The sequence below is a fragment of the Petaurus breviceps genome, unplaced genomic scaffold, assembly GCF_028583685.1.
Source record: "Petaurus breviceps papuanus isolate PSGF00001 unplaced genomic scaffold, PetGlider_PUasm1.0 90594, whole genome shotgun sequence".
NCBI lineage: Eukaryota > Metazoa > Chordata > Mammalia > Diprotodontia > Petauridae > Petaurus > Petaurus breviceps.
In genome coordinates, this window is record NW_027187281.1 from 3,544,568 (window position 1) to 3,560,793 (window position 16,226).

At 40.7% G+C, this 16,226-nt stretch overlaps 1 protein-coding gene across 3 annotated transcripts in view; it reads right to left on the reverse strand.

Annotated features, from left to right (window-relative positions):
- The window catches only part of CYSLTR2 (cysteinyl leukotriene receptor 2), a 114,280-nt gene that overhangs the window by 84,177 nt on the left and 13,877 nt on the right, over nucleotides 1-16,226 (reverse strand). For 2 of the 3 annotated variants that reach the window (XM_069063657.1, XM_069063658.1), the window contains exon 1: nucleotides 13,242-13,490. The exons of the other annotated variant lie outside the window; for it this stretch is intronic. The gene's annotated coding sequence lies outside the window, so the exon portion shown is untranslated. Of the gene's footprint in view, nucleotides 1-13,241; nucleotides 13,491-16,226 lie in introns of those variants that run through there. 3 annotated transcript variants of the gene reach the window in all.

Below are 16,226 nucleotides of genomic sequence, written 5' to 3' on the forward strand. Positions count from 1 at the left end.
TTTTGTGTTATATTTCCTTTTAGAGTGTAAGTTCCTTAAGGGCAGGGATTATACCACTTTTTTGTTTGTATCTCTAGTGCCCAGCACAATATTTGAACACCCAGTAAACAGTAAATAAATTCTTTTTGATTACTTGATTTAAGTACTATGCCAATCTAGAACAAGTGATATATATTACAATCAGCTAAGAAAAGCTTATTGCTTGCATTCCCAAATTGTGGAATATCTCCAGGGACAAACTTTTTGTTTAAAAAACTATTTTACATTTCAGGATGGGAAAGGAAAGGTTGGTGGAGGTAAGGCCCCATGGTTTATTTAATTTCCTTGTGGCAATTTCACCAGGACCAAAGTAAAAACAAAAGCCAGAGGAGATACCAATGTATGAGGTCCCAGGGAGGTTAAGATCATATATCCTGCCCCAGGGGGCTTAGAGACTTCTTACAAAGTAGCAAGGTGAATTGAAAATTTTATCTTTGTCACTTTTGAGTCAGATGGAGCACTCTTGCTAATTATTAGAGAAATGGCCAGTCCTTGAAAAGACCTGCTGGGATCCAACATTTGGCTGCCAAGTTCTTCATCTCTATTTGGCAGGTAGTTTTGGAAGCCATCTATGAGGGTGAGCCAACAGGCTTTCAGGTGTCACAGGGATTTCCTTGAAAGGGAATCTACTTTTTTTTCCCCCCCCAAAGCCTGTTGTATTTAACTACTGCATGATAGCTGTGCCAGTCACGCTTAAATGGAAGAAACCTTCCTGACTTGCTAGAGCTAAAAGCTTCTGGTAGGCACCAGTACCCAGGAATAAAAGCCCCAAATGAACACAAGTGTTTAACAACAATTCTCTCCCTAATATTTTAAACCAGTTCTGAGAAAGCACAGTGGCTAGATGAAACATTGTTGTAGGGGACAGCTTCATAGCAACCATGTGATTTGGATAACTGACCAAACGATGTTACCACAGGATTTCATGGTCTCACAGTACCACTGTCTCCCGCCATGATGGCCATTTACTCTGAGGCTACCAGCAACCGGGGAATTAAAAGTTCATTCAAAGTTTAATTTATGGAAAACTTGCTTTTCAGTGGGACTGATCTACAGAGCCCTGGCATAAAGGGGAATGGAAAGGAATAAGGATTTAAGTTCCTATCATGTGTCAGACAAATGCTTTTACAAATATCATTTCATTTTATCCTTTTTTTTTGAGAGAAGGCAGGGCAATTGAGGTTAAGTGACTTGTCCAAGGTCACACAGTAAGCGTCAAGTGTCTGAGGTCACATTTGAACTTAGGTCCTCCTGACTCCAGGTCAGGTGCTGTTCACTACACTAACTATCTGCCCCTTTTTATCCTTAAAATAACTACGAGAGGTAGGCAATAAAAAGATCTCCATTTTATAGTTGAGGAAATTGAGGCTGATAGAGGTTAAATGAGTTTCCCAGCATCACAGTTAATAAGTGTCTGAAGGTAGATTTGAATTCAGGTCTCCTTAACTCCAGGTCCAGCACTCTATCCACTATGCTACCTAATGACCTTAGTAAAAATTATTGGGGGTGACTAGGTGGCTCAGTGAATAGAGCACCAGCCCTGGAGTCAGGAGGACCTGAGTTCAAATTCGGCCTCAGACACTTAACACAAAAACTAGCTGTGTGATCTTGGGCAAGTCACTTAACCCCAACTGCCCTCCAAAAAGCACCCCCCCCCAAAAAAAATTATTGACCAATGGGAAGATTGCTGGATTTGGAGTCAAATTTGGTTCAAATTCTGACTTTTCTACTTATTACCTTTGTGAGTTTTCATTAGTCAACTTTATCCTTCTTGGCTTTAGTTCCCTTATCTAAAAAATGAGAGAGTTGGACAAGATGGCCTCTAATATCCCATACAACACAAAATTTATGATTCGATGAACTTCTGTTTGATCTAAACAATGTCCCATTTTCTGTCCTTAAGGCACTGTGATGGTCTGGTATCAATTCACACTTTCACTTGAAACCCTACTTTTGCCTCTGTCTTTTCTGCTTTAGCAACCTGTATCCCTGGTAACCAGCCTGGTACTTCTCTCAGCCAATCCCATCCTTCTGGCCCCTCTCCAGACAGGAACCTTCCACCTGCTGCCTTTGCCTGCTTGCTAGCTGGAGAGCCCTTAGCCCTGGTTTATCCAAGACAGGTCCCATCAGCAGTTCTGCCCCGAGGTGTGGCCAGGAGCAGGCACTCCAGAGCTTATAATTCATTCATGACATCATTTCAAAGTATTGTCAGCTGGAGCAATGTCACATGAGGTATTTGGATGTATTATATTATACAAGCACATTTGGATAGCACATTGATTTTACAATGTGCCTTACATACATTTTTTCACTTGATCTTTACCCTGATACTTTTACATTGTATAGGTAATACAATCCACATTTTATATAAGAATAGTTATGGGAGATAACGTGCTATAGGTGAAAACATGCAGTATTTGGAGTTACAGAACCTGAGTTTGAATTCCAGCTCTTCTGCTTAGTACTCATGTGATCCTGGGTAAATTATGTAACTTTGCTGGACCTCAGGGTCATCTGTAAAATGAAAGGATTGAACTGGATAAGTTCAAGGTCCTTTCAAGTCTACAAAGCTACACTATGGTACCTTTAGCACAGCTTAAAAAAAAAACTTTGATATTTTTATTTATTTTATTTTGTTAAATATTTCCCAATTACATTTTTAAAGCCTTTTAACACTCATTTCTTAAAATTTTGAGCTCCAAATTCACTCCTTCCCTCCATGCCACACCCTGCCCCTTGAGTACAAAAGCAATATTATATCAATTATACATGTGAAGCCATGCAAAACATATTTCCACATGAGTCATGTTAGTATGGCTTTCTGATTCCATACCTATTATCCAAAAGGCTCTAAGATAAGCAAAGTAAATGCTGATTTATTCAGAATGGTTGAGAATAGAATGTTCTGTTCAGTATTCTGATTAACTCAAGGCTACCAGACATTTCATCAGTATAGAGTAGAAGGAGGAGAGAGGGATCAGTGGAATGTGACTTCCTTACAGATCTTTCCCTCTCCCTTTTGAAGATTTTTCAAGAAGTGACCCATGGCAATTTGCATAACTCAGACCAAATTCCACAGACCATATAAAACAAAGGCCAATGGTGAGAAAGTAGGAGAGTCCCTTCAAAGGTTACAGGGAACATACTCATGCAGGCACATTACCCAAGTGCTGGAAGAGGGAAAAAGCAAATGGTAGTGATTCACATGGATCCAAATCCAAATGAAAGAGAGCTGTGTTCAACCAGTCCAAGAGAGCAGGTGTTTCCACTGCACCCTGAAGAGACCCTAGAAGGGGAAAATGAGACCCCCATCGTATAAAAACAGAAAGTCTCAGAAGGCCAGAGGCACTCATGCCAAGAGTTGTAGCAGCGGTCATTGCCACACCAGGGTCATCACTAGATGGCCATGTGGAGAAGAGGTCATGAGCACCATCTGCTGAGGACAGCTAGACTGGGAAGCCCATGGAAACAAGCCCATCAGAGAGAGGATGGGTAGGGACTTCAGGACAGTGACACTAGCAGAGGTGAGAAGACCTACTATTTGAGGGTGCAAGGGAGAAGGTGAAGGAAACTATCAAGATTAAGAGCCAAAGACTCTACAGGTCCTTGGGAAAATGGCCCACCGGTAGAAGGTAGTCTCTTGACTCTCCTTAAATTTAGATGCAAATCCTCTATGTATCTTTTACAATGCAGATTAAATGGGCTGATGCTTTGAGTCTTGTGGACCCAAGTACTTGTAGTGGAAGCACCAGATACTGACATTCCCTGGGTCAGTTCAAGTATTTACTGTGTGAAAGGCACCTGCCAGGTTCTTAGGTTTCAAAAAAATTTTTCCCCAGGCAGAATAATAGCTAGGCCTAAAAGGGCAAGTAAGTGGCACAGTGGATTGAGCTCTGGGCCTGGAGTCATAAAGATCTGAATTCAAATCTAGCCTTAGTTGCCAGCTGTGTGACTGTGGGTAAGTCAATTAATCTCTGTTTGCCTCAATTTCCTCAACTGTAAAATGGGGATAGTAATATCCACCTTGCATGGTTCTTTTGAGGATCAAATTAAATATCTGTAAAGTGATTAGCACTGTGCTTGGTATACAGTAAGTGCTATTTAAATGTTAGTGATAATTTTATTATTATTACTATTACTATTATTATTTATTACTCAGGATCAAATAGAAGCTCCAATGTCGACTTTGCTACAGAAGACAAGAGTGAAGCCACCTGACATTGTGCCTTATACATGGTAAGTAAATGTTTGCTAACTGTAGAATACAGGGTGGTTAAGATGAACACTTGGAATTTAAAGGAGAAACATTCAATTATTTAGGAAAATTCACTTACTTGGAACACCTCATTCCCATAGTAATAAATGAGAGGTCACCTTCTCTACAAGGCCTTCCTTGATTTCTTTCCCCTCCCCCTAGTTGTTAGTAATCTCTCCCTTGGAAGGACTTCCCATTGGCTGATCTGTGTCCGTGTTTTATCCTTCATTAGTCAGGAACTATCATCATTTTACAAAGGAGACAACTGAGGCCCACTCCTCTGAAGAAATGACTTGTCCATGAACGTACAAAGAAAGGATTTGCACCCAGAACATCAGATTCCAAATCCAGCACTCTTGCCATTCTTTGTAAAGGGCTGACACATGTTTCTGTCTTTGTAATTGTAGTATTTAGCATAGTGTCTTACACATCCTAGAAGTTTAATAAAAGAAAATTTTTGACTACATTCCTATATATATATATATATATATATATATATATATATATATATATATACCAGAACCAAAGTCCTCTTTAGCTTCTCATTAGAAGGAGGAAATGACCCTGGCAGGCTACTCCAGATAAGCCCAAATCCCCCAAAGAACAGGCTATATTCCTGCTGTCTGAGGTAAGCTAAATTCATAAAGATTCATCCCTCAAGTGGCTGGGGGTGGGGCAGCAGGAGGTTCTGGGGATGAACTTTTCAGGCCACAGCAGCTGTCAAAAGCTACTTATTAAATTAGAAAATATTCATCTCATTACTTGTTTGATTTTGAGCAAGTCACTTCATAGGCCTTAATTTCTTCAAATGCAAAATGAGGAAGTTGGCCTAGGAGGCCTCTGAAGTCACTAGAGCCAGGATCCTGTAAGCATTAGACACGTTGCAAGGCCACGTCAGCTTCAGCTGCACCCAGCATATGCCTCAAAGGCTTCCAACTTCAAACCCTTATCTGCTTTGGAGAAGCACAAATAGTGGGTTATTTACTCAGCAATTCTGAGCTGGCTTATTCCCCAAGGCCTGCTGAAGAAGGAAGGGTTTGTACCTCCAACCCCAACAATAAAGGGCCTGGGGGAGCCTCCCGAGAGTGAAAGCCCATTAACGCTGGCCCACTTGGCAACTCAGCAAAGACAAGCCCTGCTTTGAAGTGAGTCCAGGACCAAAGCAGAAGAAGCCAGGTGATTACAAAGCACTCTGGTGCTACCTGCAGAAAGTGAAAAGACAAAGTTATCAAACTCCAATGCAGGGAGAAGACTCCTGGACCAAGCTATTCTTGGCAAAATGGTGACTTGACCCCTTCCTTGCATGTGCCAGAATTTTAATCTTTCTCCGAGGTGGTAGCTAATAACTGTGCTTAAGACTTCAGTCATTCCCATCCAGGGCTACGGACACAAACTCTGCAAAGCACCTCTTACTTGTCAGGTACAAATAGGTGCTGGAATGTATAAACAAAAGGGACTATGTGTGCCCTCCAGGAGTTTATTATCTATGGTTGAAAGAGTCAAAGAAGTGAAACGCCTGTGGTAGAATTTCAGGCTTGTACAGGAGATATATTTAGAAAAAGAGGCCTTCTAGGAACCCTTGAAATAACTCATGGGAAACAACTTACTTGTGGACTTGGCAGTACCCACAGAGGTATGGCAACACTTCATAGTAATAATAACCAATACAAAAATATATATATGATTATATGTTACAAACATTTGTATAATATTTGTATATATAGCAAATATTCATATATATTTTATATTGCAAATATTTATACCTATACTATTTATCATTATAAAACACTTTTCATACTTGAATTTACGTAATCCCAAACAATTTGGTGTAACAGGTAAGGCAGATATTATTATCACAATTTTATGTAAGAGGAAACTAATTCTCAGAAAAATAAAGTGACTTGCCCAGGTCAACTATTGATTAAAAGGTAAAGCTGGGGATGTAATCACTTAAATTTATCAAACATGTATATCGATAACAAAATGTACTTTTAAATATACAAAAATAACTAGGTTTTTTGTATCTACAGGGAACCATTCATCTCCTGCACTGGACATCTCCTATGCCCTTCCCCCTTGCCTCCACCTTTTGCTCACTTCATTTACAGCTTCACTGGACTCCCTCTCACTAGCAGCTCTGCCCTGCCCTGACGATGCCTCCACCTGCATCTTGCTGTCCTTATTTGTATGTCCTGAGCTGACACTTATTTCATGTCAACTCCACTCTTAAATGGGCTTCCTCCCCAGCCTAGCTTTCTTTCACCTCCCAGCTAAGTACTCTCCTCTTCCAGCTTCTGACTCCCCTGTATGTATAGTTTTCCTGTTAGAAGGTAAGCTTCTTGAGGGAAGGGACTATCTTTCTGCTTGTATTTGTATCTCACTGCATGCAGGGCCATCTCCAGTTGTCCTGATCTATATCTGGCCACTAGACCCAGATGACTCTGGTGGAGAGAGTGAGGCTGGAGACTTTGCACAGCCCTGCCTCACTTAAATCCATTTCACTTGCAAGTCATGACGTCACCCTCCTGATGTAATGTACCTCTGAGAAAGGACAAATAACAACAGCAATTTGTATCTTAGAATGGAGCTTAGAACAGAACACAGAAAACACTTAATAAATGTTCTAGCTAGCGACCTAGCTATATGCAGCTCATCATTCCCTTCTCTATATGAAACCTTTCCTGATCTGCTCCCACCCCAATTGCTACTGTCCTGCCTCTCAAATGGCCTTGCATTTAACTAATTTGTATTTATTCTTTATATACATATAGGTATGCATATACATACTCCCCTCTCCTCCATGTAAAGTCCTTGAGGGAAGGGATTATTCCAGTCATTGTATTTGTATCCCCAGTGCCTACCCCATGTAGACACTTAATTAATAAATACTTGATGACTGATTGACCGGAACTGGATTTTTCCCTCTCTTTTTCAGACTTGGGGGGAAAAGACTCCTATCCCTCCAATCCTCCTGATGAGCCCTGGATACATGGTCTTATTCCATTAGAATTTTGCTATTTGCCAGAATAACACAAGCTGAGGATAGTTTCAGGCTCTTAGTAAATGTTGTGGATGCTAGGCACATGACCATGGTCTGAGTAACCCTTCTCACACTGAGCCTGGTTCCTTCCCCCTGGGAGCTGTAAATTCCTGGGAAGTCTGTCCAGGGCATAATTTTAGATTTTTTTTTTTTGTGCCTATTACCTATTTCTCTGCTTACCCATAACTCAGTGGGCAGAGAAAAGTATCAATTTGCATTTATATAGAAACTCAGCTTAAGTTAATTAATCAGAATACTAAGCTACCTCAACAAATCCTTCAGTGAAAGCCAGAAGCCAGAACCCCAGTGTGCCTTGTTTCAAATGATGATTAAGGCTGCAACTCAGGCTCTCCTACAAGTGCCTAAAATCAGCCACCTAATGGCCTGCAGAAATTAGGCCTGGCTGGAAGACCATTCATTTCAGCAAGTTAACCCTCTTCCTCTGACTACCTACCCTCCAAACACTACAAGAAACAGATTCACTTAATGAAAAAGCTACAATAATATTCCAAAGCACAAATCAAATACAATTTCCATGCTAAGATGTATTTCTCTCTCTCTCTCTCTCTGTCTCTCTCTCTCTCTCTCTGTCTCTGTCTCTCTCTCTCTCTCTGTGTCTCTGTCTCTCTGTCTCTCTCTCTCTGTCTCTCTCTGTCTCTCTCTCTGTCTCTCTCTCTGTCTCTGTCTCTGTCTCTGTCTCTGTCTCTCTCTCTCTCTCTGTCTCTGTCTCTGTCTCTGTCTCTCTCTCTCTCTCTGTCTCTGTCTCTCTCTCTCTCTCTCTCTGTCTCTCTCTCTCTCTCTCTCTCTGTCTCTCTCTGTCTCTCTCTCTCTCTGTCTCTCTCTGTCTCTCTCTCTCTCCCCCAAGAAAATATCCAAGTTTTTTGAACCTGACTGGACCTGGTAACCAAAGATAAAAAAACCCACAGACCTCTTAAAACTGAGCTGTTGAAGAGGGGGTTAATGGATAGAGGTTAAAAAATCCCATGTTTAAGGAAGTCCAAATATAAGGCACAGATGTTAAGGAAAATGTAAGTGAAGAAATGACTATTGATTCCAGCAATGACCAGGAAAGCGTGATGGCCTTTAGGTGTTCCCTTATTTTATAGCACTGGCTTTTCCTATAAGTAATCTGCCCTCTTCCACTCTTTATTCAGAAATGCAATTCAGTACAACAAACATTTATTAACCCTCTGTTACATACAAGACCCTGTACTAGGCATTGCAATAACAAAGACTATCAACAAATGTTTATTAAGTGCTCACAAGGTAGCAAAAACTGTGTTAAATGCCCTTACTGACACAACCATACACCATATGGTGGCAACTAGGTAGTACAGTGGATAGAGCACTGGGCTTGAAGTTAGGATAGGCCTGAATTCAAATCTGTCCTAAGAAACTTACTTGCTGTGTGACCCTGGGCAAGTCATTTAACCTCTGTCTGGCTCAGTCCCCTCATCTGTAAAAGAGGGATATTAATAGCAGCTATCTCCCAGGGGTCTTATAAGAATAAAATGAGGTAATATTGGTAAAGCACTTTGTAAATCTTAAAGTGACATGTAAATGCTAATTGTTACTATTATTATTATTCCCACACTACAATTTAGTTTCAGTCCTTTGTCTTTGCTTTTTTAGATAGTCTGGATGCTAATGCCATCACTCATTATATTAGCTATCATCCCAGCTTCATGCCAATCACAAATTTCATAAATATGGCACCTATGCCTTGATCCAAGTCATTAAAAAAAAAGTAACAAACCATTGAGAAGACTAAGGCCAAGGGCAGAACCCTATGGTATTCTGCGCTACATTATCTTCTATTCTGATATTAATTCACTAATCACGATGCCTTATAGCCAGTCTTGCAATCCGTTTCAAATACAGCCTATACTTCTCTATCTTATACATAATGATATTGTGAGAAACTTTGTCAAATGTTATCATTGAACTCTTGATATGCTTTATGCCATTTTCCTGAATTATCTGCTTAGTAACTCCATGATAAAAGGAAATGAGGTTACTCTGGCTTAATATTTTCCTAATGAACTCATTCTGGCTCTTAGCAATCATCTTTTTCCTTTCCAAGCCTCCCCTTCATTAATCTATTCTAGGATTTTACTAGAAATCAGTATCAAATATCCATATACAATTTGCGAAATACATTTTCTTTGAAAGAGGAAGGTGTCATACAGTACCTCTCCCAGTCTCAATGATTTTTCAAAAATCACTGATAATAACTCAGCCAACATCTTCAACATTTCTTTCCTCCTAAACCCTCCTTGCTCTACCTTCTCTCTTATTGTAAAGGTTAATGCCTTCCTTCTACTCTCTCCTTTCACAACCTAGGAATCATCCTGGATTCCTCACTATCTCTCTCATCCTCCGTATCCAAACTACTGCCAAGGCCTATCAATTTCACCTTTGTCATACCTCTTGGATATGCCCCCTTTTCTCCTCTAACACTGCCACAATTCTGGTGAATGCCTGGATTTTTGCAGTAGACTGCTGGTGAAATCTGCCTGTCTCAAAGCTCTTCCTACTCCAATTCATCCTCCAGTCAGCCCCCAAGGTGATTTTCCTAAAGATCCAGACATGTCACCCATCATGTCAATAAACTCTGGTAATTCCTTATCATCTCCAGGATAAAATACAAAATTCTGTTTGGCATTGATAGCTCTTCATAACAGAGCCCTCCTCTCCCCTTCTAGTCTCTTTAACATCTTTGTTATTGTTCAGACATTTCTGATTCTTTGTCACCCCATTTTGGGGTTTTCTTGGCAAAGATACTAGAGTGGCTTGCCATTTCCTTCTCCAGCTCATTTTACAGATGAGGAAACTAAGGTAAACTGGGTTAAGTGACTTGCTCAGGGTCACACGGCTAGTGTCTGAGGTTGAATTTGAACTCAGGTCTTCCTGACTCCAGGTTGGGTGCTCTAGCTACTGCTCCACCTAGCTGCCCTTACATCTTACACTCCTCCATATCCCTTCAGTCCAGTGACATTAGCCTCCTGCCTGTTCCAAGAACAAGATACTTCATCTCTTTGCTCCAGGCATTTTCTCTGGCTATCCCCCATTCCAGGAAAATTCTCTCCCTCCTCATTTCTGCCTAGGGCAAATCACATGAACTCTCTACTTCCTCATCTGTGAATGAGGGGGAAATCACTACGTCAGTGGTGTCAGACTCAAATAGAAACAGGGACCACTAAACTGTGTATAAGGATCTCTACTCATACATATTAACATAGAAAACCACATATTAACATTATCTATATTTTATCTTATTTTTGTTTATTTTGTTAATTATTTTCCAATTTCATTTTAATCCGGTTCTTCACTACTTGGAGATGCATCAGACCCAGGGCCTGCATGTTTGACAACTGTGCACTAGATTATGTCCAAATCTCCTTCCATCTCTAAATTCCTATGAACCTTCTACATTGTCTCTCTGGCCTTGACGAGTGGTCACTCCTTGCTTTAGCAAGAGGAATCCCATCTCTAATACCATATCCTTGAGGGAAATAAGCCTTCAGGTGTAAGCATCTTGAAAGAACAGTAATATTTTATCTCCACTTACACACTACTGACCCTCCCATGTGAAAGACAGGGTATGACAGATTTCCATCCCAAAATATTGCTATCCTTATTCACTTTATCCCTCTACTGCTTAGCTCATTTGTGTGTGCAAAAATGAGCAGAAAACAGAAGTGTCTAAAATCCTGGTATGCTTTTTTGAGACTGAAGACTTGTATCACAAAAACTGGCTCCTGTGCTTTCCCATAACAGGGGGTGCTGAAATTGGTTTTCTTTACTTTTGCCCTTCAGCACAGCCTTGGAGTTATCCCCATATCTCTGTCAATTACAAGGGCCCCTCATTCAGTCAATTGTTCAACTATTTGGCTGTCTGGCACCTCACAGCCTGGTTGTTTTGTTTCCTTTCTATATCTATATAAGCTAGTTATCATCCATTCCCCTGAGTTCACAAAAGACCTTTACATAGTGGTCATTTGTTTGTTCAAGGACTAAGAATTACTACTTTGGAGGAATGAACAGGACACCCTGTCTTCTGTGTTCTATAAAGTATATGCTGACCTTCCAGGTTACTGACATCACTTTGGAGCCTTTACAAATTGTAGACAGAGTATCACTCTGGCCCTGCCAACTCAAACAGTCCATCTGCCTCCCTATTGCAGGAGAGAGGGAACACTTGAAGGCTGGACTTGGGAATTTAAAAGACACAAGTGCAAACTCTACCTCAGACGTTTTTTGGCTCTCTAGCTGGACAAGATACTCAGCCTCTCTGTGAGCCTCAAGGTCCTCATCTCTAAAATCAGGAATTTGTATTCTCCTATGTCTAAGATCCTTTCCAGGTCTACATCTATGACCCAATGTTCTATGCTGGGATCCCAATACTCACTGACATCCATGAACCTCAGTTTCCTCATCTATAAGATTTAAGATAAGAATACGCATAGTTCCTATTCCAACTCCCATCCCAAGTTAATGAGATCATGCAGGGCAAGAAGAGGGATGTAGATCATAAGATGTAGATATAAATAATGTAGGTCAAATAAAATAATATAAGACAAATGTTTTATAAACCCTAAATTTCTATATAAAAAGCCTGTCAGCTATTGTTATAACTGCCTGGATCCCTGTAATAGTTAGAGGCAGTGTACAGTAAAGGAGGTAGAAAGCCTCAAGGCTAAATGATTTTTCTTTAAAAGTTAGCTGGTGGCCCTCCTGCCAGCCCCGCTGCTCAGATCTCAACCCAGATCTCAACCCAGATCAACACCAGACGTCCTGTTCTGATGGATCCTACAGAAAGTGAGTCAGGGCTGGGTCGAGCTGCTTCACTATAAAATAACCTAAGATGAAGAAAGTTGGCCTAAGTCACAGCCTAACTTCCAGGAGAACAAATTAAAAGGTAGGGTCCGGGGAAGCTTGAAGGAGCAGGGATACAGAAGACTTCTCTAGGGCTAGCTATGGAGAGTGGGAATGGAAGAGCGGAAAGCTGTTTGGGGGCTATGTTCAGTTGCATTTCAGTAACCCTGGGCCTCCTTGTTATAGTAACTAATAAAGATACCAGTGATCGCTGTTGGGGTCCTAGGACCACGCTCTCCCATTCCTATAAAACATGAGACTTGCCTTATCTTCCCTGGTTGTCTAAGATAGGATGCAGGATGCAGAGGGAATAGGAAATGGTTCATAAGTCCTTATCCTTTGGTAGGGAAGGAGGGGTGGGATGAAGAGGGTACAAATGCTCTTTTCAACCTTTCCAAGGATAGATATTCCCTTGGAAGAAATAGATTGAGTGGCATATTTAAGGGGAGGAGCCCACAAATATACTTCCCATATGGCCTGAAGTTACACCAATTCATGCATCATATATCTAGGAAGGTTAAAGTAGAGGAAGTTATCATTCTTAACTTAGTCTGGATTCCTTTAGTCACTCTGCTTTCCTCACAAGTTAAAATATACAGAAAGAGTAGGAATTTTGGTTGGAATAGGGCAGGGAGATAGAACATGAGAAAATAGAGAAAGAGATAGCTAGGTGGTATAGCGATAGAGGTAAGATCTGGGTTCAAATCCTACTTCAGACACTCAGTAACTGTGTGACCCTGAATAAGTTGCTTAACCTCTCTGGGCCCCAGTTACTTCATCTAGAAAATGAGAGGCTTAAATTAGCTGTCTTCTGAGGTCCTGTTCATCTGTAAATATCAGATCCTATGATAACTTTAGAGCACAGGGCCCTTAGGGGGAAATACAGGCCTGGTTGGGATGTTCTACTGAAGACCAGCATGAGAATATTGGGTCTCCAAGAGACAAAGAAAAGGAAAATGCAAGAGGTGAAAGAAGAGCAGAGATACCAAAAACGAAGGTGAGGGGGAGAGAAAAACAAATTTTACCTACTTTAACATTTTGCCAAAGGTCAGCCCTTCTTTGTTCCTTCCATATAGGCCAAGCAGAAGGGTCACTGAATGCCAGGTTCCTATCCAAACACCTCCCCTTGCCTTTCGCCTGAGCAGAGGAAGACTAGATGAGATACCCCAGGCTGGAGCCCAGGAGTTCATGTGTCAAAGAAGCTGTCCAGAAGGAGGCTTTATGACATAAATGGCTACACACAATTTGTTCAGCCACTCCTGAAATGTTGGATGTATGTATGGGTTGTTTTCAGGTTTGGAATCTCTTCTCTGCCTCTCCCTCTCCCTCCCATTACAAATAAAGCTGCTCCTGGCATATTGTATGTGCTTTGTAAAAGCTTGCTGACTGATATAAAGATAGGCTATGTTTTCCCATTAATAACATCCTTCACTCAGCACAATTTCATAACCTCCATTTGCACATCCAACAGCATCTTGAACATTTGCTATCCCCATAAGTGTCTGTCAGCTTTCTCCCACTAGAAGTTATGCACAGCTTAGGAGGCATGATGTTTACAATCATCCATATTAAGGGATTTTTTTCCCCTGCTCTTGGGAAAGAGGTGGTTAATGTGTTTATTTAGCTTCAGTGTATTGCTGCTTGTTGATAAACCTAGTCTATCATGTAAATCTGTCCGCCTACACAAAGGACAAGTCTAAGTAAGCAGAAGAGATTTCTCAATTCAAATTCTAGGAGGAGGAAAGCTTTCTACCAGGTGAAGGGAAAATCCTGACAAATTTACGAAATGTCTCCAGACACTTGACATGGTTGTTTTATGAGCATGCTGGCATATGTGACTTATATTCAGATTAATCTATTCAAGCTGCAGAGGTAATAGGAAAAGTATTACATCAATTTACAGGCTGTGTCTTCAGGTATTGCTGACAAAGAAGTAAAAAATGCGAGGCAAGTGTTTGTTAGCATTGCAGCATCCCAGGGAAGAGAAGAGGTTTAGGTATGCAGATTGTTGTAGAATAAAATATTATCCATCTCTTCTCACTTTTCCCCCCACAGTATAACCTCAAATGTTATGTAGAGTGGGAAATTTACCACTGGCTCATCTCTGGGGAGCTAGATGGCGCCATAGTGGATACAGCGCTAGGCCTGGAGTCAGGGAGACTCATTTTCCTGAGTTCAAATCTGTCCTCAGACGCTTACTGGCTATGTGTCCCTGGGTAAATCACTTAATCCTGTTTGCCTCTGTTTCCTCATCTGTAAAAATGAACTGGAGAAGCAAATGGCCAAACCACTTTGCCAAAGTGGGTCAACAAAGAGTTGGATATTATTGAAACAACTAAACAAAACAACAAATATCTCTGGAACAGAGGAAAGATTAACTTAGAGAATCATAGTTCTTGGAGACAGAAAGGGTCTTCAAGGGATTAGGCATGATATTTTTACTTCTGCTTAACAATGAGGCAACTGAGGCCTCATTGAGTTTAAATGACTTGCCCAAGGTCACACAACAAGTAAGTGACTGAGGGTGGACTTGATTTCCTACATCTCTAGTAGAAAAAAAATTTCTAATACCCCATGTTAGTTCTCCTATGATTGTGTAAATATGGATAGAGTCCCCTATGCAACTTTATGCTACCCTGGCCTCTGACACAAATATTATAAAATTGTTCTATATTTTAGTCTTGTTAAACCACTAAAATGAGGTGAGAGTCGGCATGGAGAGCTGCTGTAGTGCTAGACTTGGGAAGACCTGGACCCAGGAAGATCTGGGTTCAGATCCAACCCCACACAACTACTACTTGTGTCACTATGGGGAAGTCATTTAACCTTACTGGGTCTCAGTGGCCTGAAATATAAAATGGGAATGATGATGATGATAATCATAACCTCACAGACTTGTGATGAGCAAATGGTATAACGCAAAGTGATTTGTGAACCTTAAAGTGCTACATCAATCAAAAAACATTTAAAGTATCTACTATGTACCAAGCACTGGAAACAAAAAGCCAAAAGTGAAATAGTCCCTGACCTAAAGGAGTTTATACTCTCTTGGGAGAGACAATATGTCTCTCAGACACAATATATGGGTATTATATATAATATATATTATATAATATATAATATATTATATATATAATAATATAGTGTAATGGGAATGTAAATTTTTAAGATCTTCCCTGCCCTTAGGCCAAAGTGCACCTGGAGCCTGGGGTAGGAGGCTTGTTTTTCAGTAGATACTTTTTGATTGGGCAGTGAGTCAATAAGGTTGTTACATTCTCTGAGCCAGGAGAAGGCTATATAAGCCCTGATGTGTAGCTTTGTTTTGGGGCTCACTTTGAGAAATGTTCTGTGATTTGATCAGATGAAACTCTGGAAAGCCGTTGTCCAGAGCCCCCCGGCTTTGAAAACCCAGATGTTGTTTGGTATGGATGTAATGGTTGGACAGTTTGGAAATCTGTCTACTTGATCTGTTTCTGTCTTGATAATTCTGTCTGTATATTCTGAAGTTCGGGGTGCTGACCTTTTTCCCCTGAATGAGGTAAAGGATATATGTTTGACTGATTAAAGTAAGCTTGTTAACCCATTTTGAGTTGCTTTCCTTTAACAAAGCAGACCTAAGAACCTGTGCTGGCAGCAAACCCTAAGGATGCTTGGGGTGCTTGCTGCTACATATAGGAGAGACAATATATATATGAAGTAAATATATAGATAGAGTTGAATGCCCAGGGTTGGGGGTAGGGGAAGCTCTTCTGCCTATCTCTAGTAGACAGTTATAATCCACTCGACCCAAAGGTGATGGGGTAAACATGCTGGGATAAGGGGAGGGAATCCATAATGTAGACTGCATTCTACATTTTGTTACTTTTGCAAATTATAAACTAAAAAAAATCTAAAGAAAGTTTAGAGAGGAAGAGGAAGGAAGGAAGAAAGAAAGGAAGGAAGGAAGGAAGGAAGGAAGAAAGGAAGGAAGGAAGGAAGGAAGGAAGGAAGGAAGGAAGGAAGGAAGGAAGGAAG